Source organism: Meles meles, chromosome 15 (assembly GCF_922984935.1).
Source record: "Meles meles chromosome 15, mMelMel3.1 paternal haplotype, whole genome shotgun sequence".
Lineage (NCBI taxonomy): Eukaryota > Metazoa > Chordata > Mammalia > Carnivora > Mustelidae > Meles > Meles meles.
In genome coordinates this window covers 66,263,018-66,285,438 of record NC_060080.1, presented here as the reverse complement: position 1 = coordinate 66,285,438, position 22,421 = coordinate 66,263,018, and the positions used below count along the sequence as shown (strand labels likewise).

General features: G+C 43.6%; 1 pseudogene; it reads right to left on the bottom strand.

The window, feature by feature from the left end:
* Positions 1–6,252: 6,252 nt before the first annotated feature.
* LOC123925940 lies at positions 6,253–7,590 on the bottom strand (annotated as a pseudogene).
* Between the last annotated feature and the right edge of the window lie 14,831 nt (positions 7,591–22,421).

The following is a 22,421-nucleotide window of genomic DNA, read 5'->3' as shown; positions in this document are numbered from 1 at the left end:
CAGGCGCCCTAGAGCTAAGTTTTGATAAATTTTTGCTACCACTTTTACATTAGTACTTTATGTGCATGACCTTGTGTAATCTTCTCTATAACCCTAGAGGATTATGACGAGCAAGTCCATTTTACAGGTGAGGCTACTTTCAGGGAGGTTAAAGTCAGATAGCTAGTAAGCGGCAGAGCTGGAATTCGAATCTGGGTCTCCTCTGACTCCAGGGCCTCATAGCTGATGGTTGGAATTAATTAGAATATAATACATCTGGCATTAACTATGAGCTCAGTAATGCTGATTTTCTTCCTCTTCTTTTCTCTTTTCCTTTCTCCTTCTCACCCCTGGGACTCCAGGCAAAGGACTCTTCACCTGTTGGGGATTTCTCTTTTGAGAAGAGCCAGAGAAACACTGACACTGTGATTTCGCCAGCAGAGCTGGCGAGGGGAGGAGAGCTGGGGGTCTGGAGTGCGGAGTACGAGCTCTTGCTTCTGTTCCTCTGCCTGCTTGGGCACTGGGAGAGGTGGGCGAATGAGGGGCCAGAAAGACTCCTCTGCCTATTTACCTCCCTTCTCCCTTCCCCTCCCCTCTCCCCTTTTGCAATATTTCTGTCCTTAGTGCTCTTTCAGTTTGTTTATGGGCTGGAGAAAGTCATTCACTCGGTAATAGAAACATTTCTCTTTTTGAAGCGAAGGAAGCTCTACCAATTCCCAGCTCTTCTCAGAAATGAAGTCATTTTGACATTCTTAAAAAATATGTGACTCCATCAACCAGATTCTGGTTCCTTTCCTGGAAAACTAGGTTCCTAGGACAGTGGGGTTCAAGGTCAAGGGCAGGAGGTAGGAGGACGTGGCTTGACATCTTGAAAACAAGATTCTCTCTGTGCTTTTTTAAATTTAGAGGAAAACAAGGGATGCCTCTTTATGGAACCCAGCATGGAGCCTGAGGATATGTCTTTTCTTTTATCTCATTCTATAAATAAACTGGATGACTGCCAGGGAAAAAGTAATGTGGGCACGGCTCTTAGTGTCTACTACAGTGAATTACTCCAAAAACCCTGGGATGCCACTTGGTACAAGTTTCAGGGTCTTAACAGCTATTTGGAGTCTTCATGTGTGGGAAGCTTAATACTTTCTCTTTTTTCTCTAGTTTTCACTTAAAAAAAAAAAAACCAACAGACGCACAGAATGATTTAGAATCTCTCTGTAATCAAATGCTAACAAACACCCACCTCAGCAAAATGTCCTGCTGATTTGCTTATTGCTTGTGGTGTGCTGGGCAATCGGCTGTTTTCCTGGTAATGTAAAAAACAGTGATGATTCACTACCACTAGTTCAACAAGACCAAATTATTTTTTTTCTTATTTTATTTAAGTTCATTTAATTAACATATAGTGTATTATTAGTTTCAGAGGTAGAGTTCAGTGACTCATCAGTTGCATATAATACCCTGTGCTCATTACATCACGTGCCCTCCTTCATGCCCACCATCCCATCCCCCCACCCAACCCACTCCAAGAACCCTCAGTTTGTTCCCAATAGTTAAGAGTCTTTTTATGGTTTGTCTCCCTTTCTGATTTTGTCTTATTTTTCCTTCCCTTCCCCTATGATCCTCTATTTTTGTTTCTTAAATTCCACATATAAGTGAAATCATATGATAATTGTCTTTCTCTAATTTATTTCACTCAGCATGATACCCTCTAGTTCCATCCATGTCGTTGGAAATAGTAAGATTTCATTTTTTGGATGTCTGAGTAATATTCTATTGTATATATATGCCATATCTTCTTCATTCATCTGCCAGTGGGCATCTGGGCTCTATCCATAGCTGAGCTATGGTGGACATTGCTGCTATAAACATTGAGATGCAGGTGCCCCTTTGGATCACTATGTTTGTATCCTTTGTGTAAATACCTAGTAGTGCAATTGCTGGGTCTTAGGGTAATTCTATTCTACTTCTTGAGGAACCTCCGTACTGTTTCCAGAGCGGTTACCCAGTTTGCATTCCCACCAGTAGTGCAAGAGGGTTCCCCTTTCTCCGCATTCTCACCAATATCTGTCATTTCTTGACTTGTTAATTTTAGCCATTCTGACTGGTATGAGGTGGTATCTCTTTGTGGATTTTCATTTGTATTTATTTCCCTGATGCCGAGTGATATGGGGCATTTTTCATGTGTCTGTTGGCCATTTGTACCTCTTCTTTGAAGTAATGTCTGTTCATGTCTTCTGTCCATTTTTTGTCTGGATTATTTGTTTTTTTTGGGTGTTGATTTTGGTAAGTTCTTCATAGATTTTGGACACTAGCCCTTTATCTGATAAGACCTTTGCAGGTATCTCCTCCCATTCTGTTTGTAGTCTTTTGGTTTTGTCAACAGTTTCCTTTGCTGTGCAAAAGGTTTTTTATCTTGATGAAGTCTCAATAGTTCATTTTTGCCTTTGTTTCCCTTCCTTTTGCAGACAAGATATATCTAGCAAGAAGCTGCTACAGCTGAGGTCACAGAGGTTGTTTCCTGTGTTCTCCTGTAGGATTTTGATGGATTCCTGTCTCACATTTAGGTCTTTCATCCATTTTGAGTTTATTTTTGTGTATGGCGTAAGAAAATGGTCCAGTTTCATTCTTCTACATGTGGCAGTCCAATTTTTCCAACACAATTTGTGGAAGAGACTTTCTTTTTTCCATTGGATATTCTTTCCTGCTTTATCAGAGATTAGTTGACCATAAAATTGAGGGTCCCTTTCTATGTTCTCTATTCTGTTCTGTTGATCTATGTGTCTGTGTTTGTGCCAGTACTGTACTGTCTTGATGATGACAGCTTTGTAATATAACTTGGAATCCCCCAACTTTGGTTAGTCAGGGTGTTTTCTGGTTCCATACAAATATTAGGATTCCTTGTTTCAGCTCTGTCAAAAATATTGATGGTATTTTGATGGGGATTGCATTGAATGTGGAGATTGCTTTGGTAGCATAGACATTTTAGCAATATTTGTTCTCCTAATCCCAAAAAAAATGTCTTCACATTTTTTTGTGTCTTCCTCAATTCCTCTCATGAGTATTTTATAGTTTTCAGAGAATAGATCCTTCGCATCTGTAGTTAGGTTTATTCCTAGGTGTCGTATGGTTTTTGGTGCAATTGTAAATGGGATTGATTCCTTAATTTCTCTTTCTTCTGCAGCAAGACCAAATTCTTAGTGAAAAGTGTGAATTCTGCTCTGCTGACATCTCAGTGACTGAGGTATAGCCCTAGGAAGTGCCTGCCTGCAGGTAGAAAAACAACCAATTTGTTAGTTTTTAGGATTGGGGCCTCAAAGATGGTTTTGTAGTCTCCTATCTTTTCTGTCCGTGCAAATTGCTATTGAGGGTGCGGAGGTCTTAAGTCAGGATGGCAAGACTTTGACCATGGTGCATTGTGTCTTTGAAGAGAGGACATGCTGCATTTCCCAGGCAGCTTAAGGATTTAGAAAATCCTTCTCTTCCGTCTGATATGTATATGATGGGGTGGGGGCAATGTAGAAAGTATGTCTTTATTTGGGGAATAGGCTAATCTGATAAATCAACAGAAGACCACAGGGGAGCTTGTTATGAGAGAACAGAGGAAAAATAAATGAACTCTGCCGGAATTAGCTCATCTATCAAATTTCTTTTTAACCTTAAAGGAAAAATCTTTCCTTCCTTCTTCTGAATGCTTATGCTCCTATTGTCAAAACCATCCACTTGGCAGTGACCCTTATCACATTCTATTCGTATTGTGAGTGGGATTTTCATGTGTAAGCACCTGCTACCTCAACTAGATGGGGGGTTCCTCAAGCCAAGGGACTGGGCTTTCCAATCCTTTGTGCCTTGCGTCTTCCAGCTTTGAACTTCCTCCATAATGATGCATAACGAGCCAATCATTATTATGAATTATGCATTATTGTTATGAATTATGATGATCATTATTATGACTCATTATTCATACTTGTTAAAAATTCCATCAAAGTTAAAAGTACACAACCTGCTCTCTTTCCCCTGCATTTGTGTAGAGTCAAGACAAGTTTATTTTGACTCAGGACCCAAAGCTCCTGTGTAGGGAATTTTCTTTATAGAAGGCTTATATTTAGGGGGCACCTGGGTGGCTCAGTGGTTTAAGCTGCTACCTTCGGCTCAGGTCATGATCTCAGGGTCCTGGGATCGAGTCCCGCATTGGGCTCTCTGCTCAGCAGGGAGCCTGCTTCCCTCTCACTCTTTCTGCCTGCCTCTCTGCCTACTTGTGATTTCTCTCTGTCAAATAAAAAAAAAAAAAAATCTTTAGAAGGCTTATATTTAGGATGCAGTTTATTTAACTCAGTGAGAATTTACTCAGCTTTTATCACATGGAGGTTTTTAGACTGTCGAAAGGAAATAAGATAATATCCAAGCACTCAGTGGGTTTATAGTCTAATACATGAATGGCAAACAGATCAATTTAAATGTATCTATCTATTGATGGTGACTGCTTGGATTGCTGACAAGTATTATAACATGTGGTGTAGATTCATAGGAATGAATGCTGTGATCAGTCAGTAATCTACCGCTCATTTAGGAATGGAGCATGGTAGCTCAAATGCCATCTACTCATAATTCCCAATATGCAGAATGAATTCAAAGTCTAGATAGTAGAAGAAGCTTATATATTTAGTAGAAGCCAAGCAGTTAATATCTTAATCAAATTTGGTGCACAGTACCAATAAAACATACAAATTACATGAAATGATTATTTATTAGTCTGCTTCTGCCACCGTAACAAAATACTGTAGACTAGATGTCTTAAACGACAGGAATTTATTTTCTCATAGTTGTAGAGGCTAGAAGTCCAAGATCAAGGTCCTGGCCAGTTCAGTTCTTGTAGGGCTCTTTTTCTGGTTTGTAGGCAGCTGCCTTTTGTATCAACATGACCTCTTCTTTGTGTTTTGGAGGAGAAAGAATGCTAAGACCCTATGGGATCAGGGTATCGGTCTTATAACCTCATTTAACCTTAATTATTTCCTCAGAGGCCCCATCTCCAAATACAGCTTTCCTCAGCTATTCAAAAGTAGAGTGTTCCTGTGAAACCTTTTGGAAGCTAAAATGACATGAAGCTTGGACTATACCCCACTTTTGGGAAGTTCTCATTATACCACTTCGCTTTTACAAAACACCTGCATTAGTACAATAACTGCTTTTTTTTTCATAACAGTGTGTAGTCTATTTGGATTTTTTTTAGCTGGTGAAAACAGGTACTAATGTAGGTCTTTCATAAAAGTGAAGTGGTGTAACGAGAACTTTCCAAAAGTGGGGTACACCCCTAGCTACACTGGGGTTAGGGCTTTGATGTATGAATTTGGGACGACCCATTCAGTCCATAACAATATGTGATATAAACGAGGTTTATGTCTCATATTTGGAGAAGTGAATATAGACAGGGCAGTGAATGAAGACAGATGTAGACAGGGTTATCATTTTTTTAAAAAAAGCAAGACATAAACATTGATTTCTTAATGTTTTTCACATTAGCTTCATTTATGAGTTTTAAACGTATCCGATCTTATAGGCTGTTCATTGAAACTCAAGTAATCTACATAACACAACAAAAGATTATATCAAAGATGCCAATAGTTCAAGTTAACAGGTGGTCAGTGGACTTGCAAGTGCACATTTAACAAAAAGTCATGTACTTTTGTAAATCTTAATGGCACCTTAAAATAATAACCAACCATTGAAAAATACTGCTCTCCAAATGTTAACTGCAAACTTTTTGCCTTGGATTAAGTCACCTTTTGTCTAATTACCAGCATGCCTCACTTTTGTATTGATGTGTGTTTAATAGGCTGAAAAATCACATCTGTTTTATTACTATATCCATTACAGTAGGATTAAAGAATGTGGTTTCTTTTTTGGTATACATTTAGTTTTATTGTTACAAAGCAACTTGCACACTTTTAACGTCTAAAAATGAGCACCATCTTTCCTTTCCAGTGAAACAAAAAGAAAATTTAAAAATAAACAGGAACAAAATTACAATAGAGAATGTCAATTCCAAATAAGATCCTACAAATTCTGCTGATTCTCCCATCGAGTGGCAGGGCTCAAGTCATCATTAGGAGAGAGTTTTATTTTGAAAGTGTCATCTTAAACTGCAAGGATGTCCGTTAAACATCACAATTAAACATGCCAAAGGAGTAGCCATGTTGTCAAAATGCCCACTTAACCCACCCAAACATCTCAAACCCACCCTTTGCTGACTTTCTAGAACCCCATTTTTTAACGTTTTTTTTCTTTTTTTTAAACAAGAGAAAATAGACAGGTACATGTTGGTAAATGCTAACTGTCCATATTCACATAGAGACACAGTGTAATCTCTGAGCCCAATATACAGAGAAAGGAGGAAAAAAGCTAGAATTCTACGCACTGCTACACAGGGGCCTAGCACCCTCCAGCTTCCAGCAGAGCTAAGGGAGCAGAAGGTTTTTCTTTTTTCCCACAGAGCACAGTGGTGTTGATTCCGTAACGTTTTTGTTTTTGTTGAGACAGGAAGGGACAAAAATGAATTTGGAACAAAAAGGGGTAGAGATTCTTTTCCCACTGTATTCTGCTCAAGGTATTTCCCCCCAAAATAAGCTGAGAACCATGGTATAAAGGGAGAGAAAAAGGAGACTTCAAAAAACAGGGCGAATGAGCACGAGAGGAGAAAAGAAAAAGAAAAAGGAAAAAAAAAGAAGACGGCAACTTGCTCCCAGGGACTGAAGAAAACTAAAAAAGGAAGGTTGGAAGCCATCAGTGTTCCATTAGTCATCTTCTCCTTCATCCTCCTCTCCTTCCTCCCCCTCATCATCATCTTCATCTTCTTCACCTTCATCCTCATCTCCTTCTTCATCAATATCTTCCAATCCTTCTTCATCATCATCATCATCATCTTCTTCTTCTGCTTCCCCTTCTTCGTCATCCATATCGGGAACCACGTAGTACTGTAATGGGTTTGGCCAAACATCATCTTTGATGACCTCTCCTCGCTCACCTGCGCCTGCATCAGAGTGGCCAGTAAACCAGGTGAGGAAGCTCTCTGGCTCCTCATGCTGTCTCTTCCTGCTGGCTTTATTCTGTGTTTGACGTGAACGTTTCGTCAAATCCTTTCCAGATTTCCATTTGATTTCAGTGGACCTTGAAGATGGATCACCACTCTCATTCAGATGAAATTCTTTGGAGAGAACTTTATTTTCGAAGTAAGGGTTTTCATCAAAATAAAAATCTATTCTGCAACCTGATTTAACATCTTCAAACTCTGTCACTTCAAGTCGTGTCAGATAACGCAGCGCCTCTTCATCCTCCTCCCCAAGCAGTGCAGACACTGTGGATGGTGACAAAATTGGGGATTTGGGCGATCAATTCCGACCTCTTCTGAAAAAATGGTTGGCGGAGTTTGTTATATTTCTGTTCTACTTTCAAAATCTCCTCACTGGCTTGTTCAATAAGTCTGTCTATTTCATTTTGTGCTTCATCAGTATGTTCAATTGCTTCTTGCTGTTCTTTTTCTGAGGTCTTGTTGGCCCCGTCGTGGTTGGAGTTGAGCTCCTTTTTACTGACTTTGGCCGCCGGCACCAACATGGTGCTGCTCCGCGGTCGGGGGCGGGGAGGCAAGAATGTGGTTTCTTAAGGTAACATTTGCTGTCAGTAAATTTTAAATCTGGGTCCAGGCTAATTTTTATTTTGTGTATGAGGTTTCCCCCCCACCACCAGAAGATCCATTTATTGAGTGACAAGATATTAGAATAAACTATCATCTCTAGGAAGATAGAAAATATATTGGTGTTGGATTTTGACTCCATCCACTTCTTACTTATCTACCTATCCATCCAGGGTTTTTCAGAGTAAAAAAAAAAAAGGTTTAAATAACATTATTCTTGATTAGTTAAGCGAAAGCAAGCCTGGATTTTAATATAACTCTCAGCTTCAAATGGGTCATAATGCTTTGTCAGTTTTTGTCTTGACATGACCGAACGGCACACTCACAATGACAATAAGACAGATTCCCTTCATCTTAATCACAAACAGAATCTTCACAAAATGTTTAATGAATTCTTGGTTCAGATCTAGAAAATTATAGGGACGATTTTGTTTATCCACAATCCCACCTTAAAATGTTTTCTTTATAATCATTAACATGGGAATAATGTAGTAGCTCAGGGTAACACATAAAGTATGACTGAGTGATGATTGGAATGCACACGTGAAAAAGATCTGACAATTCCAGGGGCACCTGGGTGGCTCAGTGGGTTAAAGACTCTGCCTTTGGCTAGGGTCATGATCCCAGGGTCCTGGGATCAAGCCATGCATCCGGCTCTCTGCTCAGCGGGGAGCCTGCTTCCTCCTCTCTCTCTGCCTGCCTATCTGCCTACTTGTGATTTCTATCTGTCAAATAAATAAATAAAATCTTCTTTAAAAAATCTGACAATTCTGTAAATAGGGAAGCATACCACTTAAAAAACTAAGTGTGTGTGCCCCTAGGTGGCTCAGATGGTTAAGTGTTTGATTTCAGTTTAGGTCATGATCTCAGGTCCTGGGATCAAGCTGTGCGTAGGACTCCGTGCTCAATGGGGAGTCTGCTTCTCTCTCTCCCTCTCCCTCACCTCATGCTCTCTTTCTCTCTCTCTCAAATAAATAAATTTTAAAATAAAATAAAAATTCAGTTTGGAAAATCTTTTCATTATTTTGAGACACAGTATAACAGGTAGAATTATAACCAGATTCTCAATCTCATTGATGTTCGTTATTATGGTATTTTTCTAATTAAAATTTATACCCCCTATATATTAGAAAAAAATATATAAAAATCACACATAATTCCACCACTCAATGTTCATTCAATTAACATATTAATATGGATATATCTACTGTGAACATTTTATGTACATCTTTCCTGTTTTCAAAATTAGAATTGTATGGCATAATTTTAGAATGCTGTATTTGCTTAATAATCTATTACAAACATTTTCTTATTATTACATTTTAATTAAATACAACTCTATCATTTGAATATATCATAATTTATTTATCCAGTCCCCTTATTGCTGAGCATTTAAGTTATTTTCAGTTTTCGTTATTTCAATTTATATTGCCTCAAACATTAGCTCATAAAATTTGATTGTATGTAAGTTATATATCTTGTGATAAATTCCTGAAAATGGAAGCTTTGGGTTAAAGACTATGAATATTTATATGGATCTCAAGAACTATGGGTTTTGAGAAAGACGTACCACGTACCATTTTACATTCCTATTGGTAACTTGAAAACACTCCTTTCTCCATACTTTTGCTAACACAGTGTTAAAGGTTTTTTTTCTGTTTGTCAATTTGATAGGCAACAGGCATGATATATCATCCTTCTCTACTTTTAGACTTACCACTGGGCTTAGATCAGAAAATAGAATATGGAAGTGGAGAAGGAAGACTTGGCAATTTGGCTCTAAAGACACATTTTAGATTGATGTCTTTTCATTAGTCCATTTGACAAATGTCTTTGAGTGCCTCTTTAAACAAGGAAAATAAGGTGTAAAATTCATAACTGACATCTTAGTAGTAATCCTCAGTTGATGGTGCATTAGTACCATGATTCATCCCAGGATGCTCTCTCGTTCTGTCATTTCCCTGCTTTCATCCAGACCCCCACTCCTTTTCCCTGCTCGTCCATAAACACCTATTCTAGGGTGTGTAACATAAATAACGGATATGCATGCTTCCTTGGAGAATATATAGTGTTATGTGGTTTGGAGAATATGTGTTTTCTAATTTACATAAATTGTAATCATAAATGTTGTTATCTTACATTTTCCACTCCAAAACATTACATTAAAAGCAAATTAAACTCAGTCTTATTGTTGCAAGCATGTTAAGATTTTTCCGTGTAATTGCAGCCAAAGAGTCCATGGTGTCCACCTGAGGTCCCAAGAAGGAAATTGTGCTCGACTCATTATTCTGAGAAGCAAATGCACATTTATGAGTTGTTATTTCTTTTTTTTTTTTTAAATAAGGCACTTTCCCTTTTTTTTTTTTTTAAGATTTATTTATTTATTTATTTGACAGAGAGAGATAGATCAGGGGTAGGCAGAGAGAGAGGAAGAAGCAGGCTCCCCGCTGAGCAGAGAGCCCGACGTGGGGCTCGATCCCAGGACCTTGAGATCACGACCTGAACTGAAGGCAGAGGCTTAACCCACTGAGCCACCCAGGTGCCCCGAGTTGTTATTTCTTGAATAAAGGAGAACATGATGAATTATGTGGCTACATGTGTCTATAATGGATCTCTAAGTTTCTAAGACGGCTGCAAGACCTTTTAGGGATGTTTTAATTGGTAGCACCCCCTTACAACATCAGTGTTCCTGGGAAGAGTAGGACTGTTCTGTCCATCCTGCATCCCCGTGGGGCATGTGCAGCGTGCCATTGACTTGCGGTGGGGCAGTTGGAGTCATATTGTGGTTTCTCACGCCCCCCACCCACTATGGGGCACTGCACCTAGGAACCTAAGGTTACCTCACACAGTCTTGTATCTTCAGCATCATTCACAACGTCTGGCACATAGGGGCATTCAAAAAGTATTTGTTGAGTGGATGAATGAGAAGGAATCACTGTGAGATGAACCTTAGAACAATAAGATAGGGAGAAAAACCTTTATTGCCCAAGCAATGAAGGATTTCCAAGGAAACAGCTCATAGTTCATGATACAGAAAATCACCCATGCCTTGTTTTCCTTTCCTTCTTGAGCATGGAGAATACTACACTTCCTAGCCCTTTTGCAACTAGGTAAAACTGTTCGACTACCTGTAGCTGATGCACTGTGCAGGAAACTGGTCTGTGCCATACCTCTATCCAGGCGGGTTAGAGTCGTTGTGTCAATTCTAAACCCTCTCTTCCTCTTGCTGGCCCGGGAGGTTACGTGTTCCAGATCACTCCATTACAAGATGGTAAAACATTAAAGAGCATCAGACTCTGGGTCGGTGTGGGGAGAGACCACCTCCCTCCCGCTCTTTGCCAATCCACATGGAGAGGGGGTTACGTCTGAAGCAGCATGGCCAGGAAAGCCCTTATGGAGATGTTCAAGTTGAGACCTGAAAGCCTGAGGGAGTAAGGGAGGGAGGTACCTAGAAGAGGAGTGTTCGGAGCAGAAGGGGCACCACATGCAAAGGCCCTAATGTAGGACCAAGTTCGACATATTAAAGGAAGGGGGACAAAGTCCGTGAATCTGGGGCAGAGTGAATGAAAGGGAAAGGAACAGAGATAAGGCAAGACAGGTGACCAGAGGTAGGGAGAACAGGTTGTAAGTCCTGATAGGTCATTCTAAGGACTTGGGCTTTCTCTCTGAGTGATGTGGGGGTATTAAAGACTTCTGCATGTTGGAATGACATAATCTGACTAGCCTGGTTTGAGAATAGACTCAGGGTGGCAAAAGGAGGAGGTAGGCTGTGCAGTTAGGGGGCTATGGCAGTAATCTAGGCAGGGGGTGATGCTGGCTTGAATTAGGGTGATAGCAGTAGGAGCAGGGCAAAGCCGCCAAATTTTAGGTATGTTTTGAAGGTCGAGCCATTAGAATTGCAGATGATTAGAGGAGGAGTATGAGAGGAAAAAGTCAAGAATGAACCTGTGGCTTTTGGCCCATGTAGGTGGAAGAACGGAGCTGCCATTTGCTGAGATGGGGAGCCCACAGGGTGCGCGAGACTGAGCGTCTGCCAGGAGCTCAGGTCTGGACCGTCTAGGTTTAAGGCAGTTGCTGGACATGCAAGTGTGCATGAAGGGAGACTATGCCAGGAGAAGCTGGCCAGGCAGCTGGACTGGGGAGGGCGACAAGGATGATGTCTCTCTTTCCCTAGGAGACTAAGGTCCAGGTTCTCTAAGTGGAGGCTCAAGTACTAAGGGCATTTGGGACCCTAGTCCATGGTGTCTGTTGGGTAGGCTGGCCTGGAACCAAGTTTCCAATCACTGTGATTAAGCAGAGTTTCTACCAGAGTAGCCTTTGATCTAGCAGCAAATGCATCTCTATACGACAGCCATCCACTTGGCTATCCAAAGGCCAGAAGTTCGTTCACTCTGTGCCTGAAACGTCGTCTGAAAGCCCCGTTCTCGAAGCGTCTCTGTCCTTGGATCTGGGCTCATTTCCAGGTTTTCAGATCTCAGGGACGGACTCTGAAAGTATATTTTAAGGCAAGGCAGTTTGTGCTTATTCCTCCAGAATAAAAGATTCTGTTTCCACACCAGAGTCATGTTTGGTTTCTAAACCTGTTACCATAGCAAGGACTGTGTTCTCCAGCTCTCCCTGGTGGCACTGTTTATATTTCTTAGCGGACAACATGTAAACCTTTTTTTTTTTTTCACTCACTTGGAACTGCCGTTTATTCCAACCGTTTGCTTCATGAAATATTTATACATTGTACACGTGAGCCTTCAACAGGGAACTCTCTTCTTTTTGGAGACACGATAAAGGTAGCATTTGTTTGCTTCCCACTGCCGGCCCTCAGCCATGGCTGTCCTGGTACGGCACGTTCCACTCCTCATGGTCGCACATGCGCTGAGACTTGACAGCAGCCTGGCCGTTGCTGGTGAACAATGACTCACGCCATATGCTACGGTTCTGTCCACGTGCCATTGCTGGACTCAGGACTCAGTGAATGCTTTGTCAGTGGTTATTTCTGTTTATCTCCCAGTTCGTTTACTTTCTTACTTGGTGGGCTTAATTTTTTATTTTTTAAATTTTTATTGTTTGGTCCTCTTCCTGCTGTTTTAGATTTCCTCTGTTCTCTCATTCCTCACTGAGGGGGAAGTGAATGTGTTGTGCAGACCCACCAGTCCAGGGGAATTTCTGTGCTTCCCTCAGTGGAAGGAAGGGTTCAACTTTGTACCCTTGACCTTCCCTAAGTCATAGAACTCAGATGCTTCTCTGGGGAACCCTGGGCGAAACATTAAAGAGAGGCTGCATTCAAACAGATCGTAAGGTAGAATGCACTTTGTTGGGGCATTCTGTGGAGCCCAAACCATGATTGGTTTAGAAACTACGGTGGGATTGAGGGAGCCACAAAGGCGGGACTACAGTGTCCCTGGTTCTGGAGAAGAGGTCATTTCTGACAGTGGTCCTTCACATGGAGGGAAGTTCACTGTTTGTGTTTGTGTGGATCGTCCTCTGCCTGAGTGTGCCCACCTGAGAGGCTGAGGGGGAGTGGAACACAGCCTGTGGTCTGCCACGCACCCTGCTTGTGATGGTTAATTTTGTGTGTCAACTTGGCTAGGTGATTATGCCCAGGTATTTGGCCACACGTTGTTCTAGGTGTGTCTGTGAGGGTGTTTCTCGATGAGACTGACATTTGAATCAGTAGAGTGAGTAAAGCAGATTGTCCTCCATAAGGTGAGTGACCCTCATCCAATCCAAAGTGGAGTGAGGGAGAATTTGCTTTGAGCTGGGACATTGATCTTCTCTTGCCTTCGGAACTTGGATTCAGACCGAAACACATACCGTCAGCTCTCCTGAGTCTGCAGCTTGCCGACCGTGGATTTTGGGACCTCCCAGCCTCCATGACTGTATGGGCTAATTCCTTATTTTATGTATATGAAGAGTTAAGCACTATTTGAGATGCCACTCAAGAGAGGGGTGACTGGGGCGCCTGGGTGGCTCAGTGGGTTAAGCCGCTGCCTTCGGCTCAGGTCATGATCTTGGGGTCCTGGGATTGAGTCCCGCATTGGGCTCTCTGCTCAGCAGGGAGCCTGCTTCCCTCTCTCTCTCTGCCTGCCTGCCTCTCTATCTACTTGTGATCTCTGTCAAAATAAATAAATAGAAAAAAAAAAAAAGAGAGAGAGAGGGGTGACTTTTGCTAATTCCTGCGTAGTTTTCCAAAGGCTCTGGCAGTTTGGTGGTATGGTGGTGAGCATAGCTGCCTCCCAAAGGCTCTGGCAATGGGTATGGAGAGGTGGGAAGGGGGATGATGAGCGTAATTTGCTAAATTACCTCCACCCCGCCCCGTGCCCTGGTAGCTCAGATTTGTCTGTGCTGTAAAGCTCCTGGTCTCAGTGTGAGTCTTAGAATATGGGTGATTCTTCCAGAGAAGAATGGAAGCAATGGAAGCAATTAAGGGCTTTCAGTCCTCTGCTATGTTAGTGTTGAACCCTGAGAATGCTGTTGCTTGCTGGAAGGAGATTCAGCAAACTAGGGATGAGTAATATCCATAGAAATTACCCGAGTGTTGCATTTGGTGAGTCAATGTGTAAATTTTCCAAACGTGTTCCTCTCATTGTATTAATACAAAGAAGTATGACTGATGCTTGTTATCATTCTCATTGTAAAGGTGTGCAAATAGAGCTGCAGAGGGGACCCTCGGATGTCTCTGTGGCGAGGTGGTGGCTGGCAGGGGGCTGTCCGTCCTCTGGCTGAGTGGCCATTCTGCTCCTGCACTCTTTCTAGCCTTCCTCACAGGCCTATGAAACTCTTGGAACATTCATGCATTCTGAGTACTTCATTTTTTTGGAAAAAAATAGAACGATATGATCAGGAGCGTACTCTCCTTCCAGAACAAATACTAGAGATCCTGGCTGGGGCAGATTTTAATTTTTACTCTATTTCTTGAGAAAATGGTCATGTTTGCTTGGGCTGAATTATATATTTTAGCCTAGTTTTCTCCTTTCACTGTCCAAAGTCTCTTCTCTTCTAATTGCTGTGAAGGCAAGGATCCACACATACATAAGCGCGCGCGCGCACACGCACACACACACACACTCGTACCACACATATGTATCTCAGGACTGTTTTGTTCTGTAATTTTCTAAAAAAGCTCTCAAACTACACATACTCTGGGCACCACAATATCATACAGATCCCTGCAATAGAGCCTAAGTGTGAGGTCACGTTCGCAGTCCCATCAAAATAAGAACTGTTGTTGGTGATCATTCACAGTGGTGTGGGGGGGCGGTGTGAGGAGAAGTGTGCAGAGGGGGACTGGGGCGGGAAGGGAAAGAGTACCAGGGATATTAGGATGCACTTGAGAGTTCTTTGTGCCTTAGGGAGAAGATGAAAGTCAATGAACTAGAGAACCAATGTTTTGTTTTTGTTTTGTTTTTCAGCTGCTACCCGAATTGGTTTCTTGATTTCTTGCAATTTTATGTAAACTTGCCTTTGGGGCATTTAATGCAGATTAAAGCAACGTGGTCACACTTCCGACTCTGGAAAGACCCAGCTCTGAGGAATGGACATTATGTTTATGAGCATGTGAAGAACAGATTCCTAAACCACCTTCTAAAATTTTGTGATCTTCTTATTCACACATCATATAGGCGGGCTGGCGAAGGTTCCTAGGCCCAGAGTATTTAAGAGAAAATGCCAGAAGCAGATCTAAGTCAAACCCCCTGCCCCCAGAACGATCTTTACCTGATGTCACTGCCTACCAAAAACCAAATTCTAGCTCCCAAAGTTGCACGCTGTGGGAACAGTAAGTTTAAGCAACATTCCTTGGCCCCAGTTAGCGTGTACCCTCCTCAAGGAAACAAGACATTCAGGAATGCAAGAGTGATAAGCCCCGTTTCCCTGACTCACACTCTCCTTGGATATGATCAAGCCTTGAATATGTCCACAGTGGAATTTCCTGTAAGCTAAGGAATTCCTGAATTCCTCTGGTTCACCGAGCTCCCGTTTGCCATTGGTGTAAGTCAGTGTTTCTCAAATGTTGATGTTCTCATAAATCGCCAGGAGATCATCAAAAGGCAGATTCCCATTGGGTAGTTCTGAAGTAGGGATGGGGATTCCCGGCGTCCAGCAAGGTCTTCCGCAAAGCTCATGCTGCTGGTCCCCAGGCCATGCTATGAATAGTAAGGACCAGGGGCTTCATCTCATTTCCGCTGTTTCTTCTGGTGCCACCACTGTGTGGCCGGAACGCTACACCCTACGGCTGCCCATCTATGGCTGCAAGAGCGTTTGTGTGTCTGGTCACACAAGCCTGTGGAGAGCCCATCTGGTCAACCTCAGGTGTTTCCTGTTACAAGGCCCCAAAGGATATATGTCACTTTCAGGTTCCAAGGACCTTGGAATGAGTTTCCCAGAAAGGCCAGTTTCTCCACTGTCCTGAACGTTCTCCCGAAGACGGTGGTGAGTGTTAAATCACGATGTATAGAAAGTAACGTTAGCCTTAAAATTGCATTCACGGCTTCTCCTGGGCATACAAGTGGTACGCACGTGAACAGGATTCAGAGGATACTCTGAGGCATCCCCAAGACCCAGAAGCGAGCGTGTGGATCAGGCTGTTGTCGTGACTCTCACTGCAAAGAGAATAAAAATCATGCAAAGCAGGCAGGCACAAGGGTCTGTTCCACATGCTCTTCTACTGACTGATGACTTCGGAATCAGCCCTGAAACAACCTCCAGACACACATTTCCAAGGCCTAGCCTCTGGCTAAGTGAATTAGTGTTCCTGGGGGTGGGGTGTATGGATTATTACAAAGCACAGAGCGGTTAGCGGTTGGCAGTGCTGATGAGCAAATATTAAACACCTGCCAGTTATGTGGTCCCAGAGTTACTGAGTATCTTTTGCATCAGGCATAATACAGCTCCTTCCTTCATCCCTCCCCCTGCTCAAAGCAGAAAGTAAACAAACAACTAGAAATAATTGCAAAGGGTAAGTGTTATGAAGGAAACTGGTGGTGAACTCGCGATTAGGAGCAGATCCTTTAGGTGACCTGATTAGCGGTGGTGTCTCTGAGCCAGTGACATCAGGCTATGATTTGAAGGGGTAGGAGTTATCCTGCATCTTAGTGGGTGCCCAGACAGAGAGCGTCCCATGAGAACATTCCCCTGGGAAAGTACATGCTTTACGAACATCTGTAGATGCTACCAGACAAATGAAAGAAATTTTACGATTCCCTTGCAAATTGTTCTGCAATTAGGACTCTTTTCTGTAGGTGGCAAAGGCATCAAGACTCCATTTCTGTCCACTCCAGAGCCCGTTCTCATGCTTTGCTCACTCTACTGCTAACGCCAAAAACTTGGGTCTCACCAAACACATTGGTGAAGACCCCTACACCACTTCTGGAAGGTTTTGTGGAAGATTGGGGGCCTGAGAGCCACCTGCAGAGTCCTCAGACTCCTCCTCTCTCTTCTGGGGAAGGTGATCGTGAGGATGGTCGTCCGCATTCATTAACTGTGAGTCTGGTCTGAGCCTCTTCTGTAAAACAGATAAGAACACCTGTCCCAGAGCAGATGCCTTAAGACGGTGTGCCTCAACCATGGTAGTTCCTGTCCAGTCACCGTGTGGTGATGGTACCCTGGAAGGTTCCATTCTGAAAGGCAGTGAGTGTACCTCAGTGTTCCAACTGTCATTTATCATTTTTTAGTGAATTGCAGGCATGATAAGCCAACTTCTCAGGTGATATTGATGGTGCCAGGGTCGGGCTATTTGAGAAACTGCCTAAGAGGGACTTCCTAATCTGCACTCCACACCCTCGGGGCAGCTGATTTCTGTGTGAGGAGAAAAAAACTCTCTTATTGAGCAAATGTGTGAAGAGGCATTTTCACTTGTGAGACGCTTAACTCGGTCTATTTCAGGCAGCTTAGCAAAAGGACTGGAAATTTCCAGATTGCGTGGAGGTGGGTCTGCGTGGGGACAGGCAGGGACAGGCCAGGTCCTGTGAAAGGTCAGACCCGTCAGGCAGTCCTGCTTTTAGCGCTTTCTTCCTTCTCTCTACTCCAGGGGTCACGGCTTCTCAAAGACGCTCCAAGTGGCAAGGGCAGGCAGGCGTTCCAATGGACATCTGGGGTGTGTGTGATCTGTTGTTTTCCCATATACAGACCTCTTCAGGAGGCTGCCTTTCTGTCTCACTTTTCCTGCATGCGCACCAGAATGTGGGCATCCCTGAGGCTGAGATTCAGATACTTTGCCCTGCTCTGGCAACAGACACTTTACTTGCTAAGTGTGGTAGAGAGCTCCTCAATGAGTAAGACAGGTCCCTGCCCTCTGGGAGAAAAAAAAAAAAAAAAAATCAATAGGTATCCAACCAGGAATAAAAGAAGAAATACTGTGATAACTTCAATCATACAGATAAAAAGGAAGTGCTTTCTTATTAAATGGGCTGTATTAGCTTCCTATTGTGACCGCAAATTTAGGAGCTTAAAACAACAGAAATTTATTCTCTCACAGGAAGCCAGAAATCTGCAATGAGTCCTTCGGGGCTCAAATCAAGGTAGCAGAAGGGCCATGCCTTCCTCTGGAGGCTCTTGGGAGAATCCATTCCTGGACTCTCCTCGTTTCTAGGGGCTGCCGGCATTCCTTTCCTCATCACCCCAATTTTTGCCTCTGTGGTTACATCACCTGCTGTTCCATTTGTGAACTCTCCCTTGTCTCTCTCCTATGGGGATACACATGATTGCATTTACCCCCTAGGATAAGTGAGGATGATTGTTCTATCTCAAGATCTTTACCATGATCACATCTATAAAGTCCCTTAGTGCCATTAAAGGGTAGCACTCACAGATTCTAGAGATTATTAGAAGGACAGGTGGGGTAGGGTCATGCACAGCCCACCAGAGGTGCCACTCCTATTCTCCCACTCCCTCCCCCAACCAAACGGTCTGTGGCCGCGGTGTCCAATATGGCAGCCACTGACTGGTGGTCACAATATTGGCAATCACAGGTGGCTGCCAAGCCCTTGAAACACGGCTTGTTTGGATTGAGTTATGCTGTACATGAAAGACACACATTAGATTTTGAGGTCTTATGACCAAAAATTGCAAAGTATTTCATTGACAATTTTTGTTGTTGTTGATCCCATGTTGAAATAACATGTTGAATATATTAGGTTAGATTAAATATATTATTAAAACTAGTATTGCTGGTTTCTGTTTACTTTTCTAGTGCAACTACTAGAAAGTCTAAAATTATATCTGTGGCTCGCACTTGCGGTTTGTGCTCTATGTCTGTTAGTGCACTACGCCAGCTACAGGAATAATTCTCACACTGCTGCACGGCACAATCAGGTGGGGGGTTTTTGAAAACCCCGATAGGGGTTTACTAGATCAGAAATCTCCAGGGAGAGGCCCAGGCATCAGTATGTATGAAACTCTCCAAGTGATTCGAATATGCAGCCAAGATTGAGAACCTGTGGGATAGAGACCCGGAGGAGGACTAATAGTGGAAACTGCATTAATGATTCAGGGACGATCCAAAGGCTCTGCTTACTTTCTTTACAAACAACAGAAAATACGGGCTCTTGGAGTGTCCTTTGTTTTTGGGTTTCCTCCCTGAAACGCATGCCTCACCTTACCCACAGAAAGCAGATGGGGGTGGATGTGAGGAGGGATCAGAGCAGCTGTTTTCATGACTCGGAAGACACCCGAGGTCTCAACGCTCTGAGGGGCAGGCTGCCTGGACCTCTCTCCCTTGGGTGTTACTGGCAGTTAGATGAACCCTTTCCCTGTCAGTTTCTGCTACAGAACCTGGCAGAACAAAATACAATAAAGGCCAGCGAGCTTCTAAATGTTCTGTTTGTGGGGCCGGATCAGGGCAGAGCAACTTCAGAGAGGCTCCCGGGGATAGCGGGTTTGGGAGACATCCGTCACAGCATCTACCACCACCAGAAGCTCCTGCTACTGCTGGGATCCCCAGCTACGTCCCATTTCCACGCGGCTATCGTGTTCTCCAGATCTGGACTCAGAATTAGGTAATGAAGGAAAAATCCAGAGCACTTCATTAAGTTTTTTGTTTTTCTTTTTGTTTTTGTTTTTTTTTGCTAAAGGTTTTATTTATTTATCTGAGGGAGAGAGACAGAGATAGCGAGAAGAGAACATGAGCAGGGAGGAGAGGGAGAAGCAGGTTTCCTGCTGAGCAGGGACCCGACACGGAGCTCAATCCCAGGACCCTGAGATCATGACCTGAGCTGAAGGCAGATGCCCAACTGACTGAGCCATCCAGGTGCCCCACACTTCACTGAGTTTTAAAGTATGGCTCGGGAAACTGGTTCTTGGTGGAGCAAGATGGGCTGTTTCCATAGCTGCCTGTTGCCTGCCACAACGCAACACAGGAGATTAACTACAGCCTTGTGCATGTGGTACATTTACTTATGTCCAGCTTCATCCGTGGACGAGCCTATCACCTGAGTGCAGTTTACAGTGATTTGACGCATTAAACACCGTATGGTCCTACACTTAGACGATTTAGAAAAATTTTCTGAACTGCATAGCACTCGTGGGGGTTGCAAAGTAGCATTCACTAAACGGTCATTAATATTTGCCAAAGGAGGAGGTTTTCTACATGTGTTGCAGGTGATGAGGCTTTCCAAACAAGGGGATTAAAAAAATGGAACAAAGGCCTTGAGCAAGCCTATTCCCTCCTTCCTTCCCTCTTTTATTCAATACTGACTCTAGGTTAGCAAGCAGGCCTTGTCTTCACAGAGTTTAGGAGCTACTTAGAGGGATAAGTCCTCAAGGTAAGACAGAAAACTTATAGGATCTCTGACTGGAAACAAGGAAGGCCTCCCTTCCCTTTTGCCCCTTTCTTCCAATCACACACACACACACACACACACACACACACACACACACGTGTGCATGCGACTTTGCAGCGGCTCCCACACAGGGAGCACGTGTGTGTGTGTGTGTGTGTGTGTGTGTGTGTTTGTATACATGCATATGTATGTGTTTCCGGGAAACTCAGATAAAAAAAGAAGGAATTAAGAGGGAGAAATTTGAAAGTTAGAAAATGATCAAAGTCAGGTAAATTAACAAGTCCTATTCTTTAAGTCTTATTTAAATTGCCGAGAGTGGGCCACAAATTTAGATCGGACTTCCCAGCAGCCAGTGCAAAAAGCAATGTACACCAATTGTATCATTCACAGTGTCGGTACGATGAAAACTAATGGGCCCCTAGGAACCATGTGGATTAGGGTGTAACGTCGCAATAAGGCGTATGGGATATACTCGGCAATGTCTTTGACAACATTCTGATTGCCTTGAGGAGTCTCACAGGGCATGACAGAAGTTCACAGGGTTTGGAGAAAGTGAAAAAGAGATAATATTAAATTCTAGCTCGAGCTAAACTATTCTGCTGGGGTTGGGCTGGGTTGATATGAGCTTCCACCTGTAACACCCTGTAGTTCAATATTCTGTTTTAGGTATGCTAGAGGTTATGGGGGTGGAGAGGGACCTTCACTTCGGCTTTCACTGGAGAAGTATGGGCTGATGCCAGGGATCTGGAGGAGAAGAGGCTGGTAGAGGGATCCAGTGGGATTCGACCAGAAGATAAAGGCGGGTATGGCCTTCCACACATGAGAGACTAGCATCAGGAGACACAGAGGAATGGGGAGTTGGCGCTGGTAATGTAGGATATGAGGCCAGGTGTGATGCAGGCGGAGGCAAGGGCCAGACTGCACCTGTCTTACGTGCTCTGCTAAGGAATGTGGCTTTGTTCCGTGGAGCGGTCCCGAGTTGCCACTGAAGGGATTTGGGGGGGGGGGAGCTGTAGCTGCAGACGGTTGCATTCATGCTGCGTGACGTATCTGGCCAAAACTTCGGGGCTTAAATAGCTGTCACACACTCGAACACAGGTGTGAGAGTCTGCGACGGGAAGGAGGCTCTACTTCAGGCAGGTCTGTAGGATGCCTGAGGTGACACGGCGTGGGGCTGGGCCCCGAGGAACAGCAGCTGCCCAAGGTCAGCTCTTCTGCCGGTGACATGTGGGAAGTACAAGACGGTGAGGGGACAAGCAGAAGGGATCCACGCAGGTATGCCCGCGTTCCATTAGCAACACCAGCCCACGGCCACGCACAACATCCCTGGGGGAACTGCCCCGTGTGGGAACTGCTGCAAAGTCGCATGCAGAGAGTGGTCTGAATCAGACTGCTGGGCTGCCAAGAACTCTGCGCAAGGATTGGATCTCGGTTGGAGGTGAGACAGCTGCACTTGACTTTGTAGATAGCTCCCTGGGGCAGCTGTGTGGAAAGCAGATTCAAGAGAAGTGACGGTGTCAGAGGGACCAGAGGAGGGTCAGGTGAGACCGAGTGAGGGCCTGGTCTGGGTGATGGTGCGTGGTGGATGGAATGGAGGTGGTTCAAAACGACCGATGAGAGAAAACCTCCAGGGCTTAAGGACTTAGTGTCGTTTATGGCTGGTTTTCAGATACGCAGAATCTCCTGCTAGGGTTTCATACCAGACTGTTCGTTGTCCATCACATATCATGTGTTCTTATTTCTTATTAAAACAACTCTGATTTTACTCGGGGGCATTAATGTGCTTATCTTTTTTTTCATGCATGGAGCCCAACACGTGGCTTGAACTCATGACCATGAGATCAAGACCTGAAATGAGGTCAAGTCAGATGTCTGGGGTGCCTGGGTGGCTCAGTCGGTTGAGCATCTGCCTCTTGATTTCGGCTGAGGCCATGATCTGAGGGTTGTGGGATTGAGCCCTGTGTTGGGCTCCATGCTCAGTGGTGAGTCTG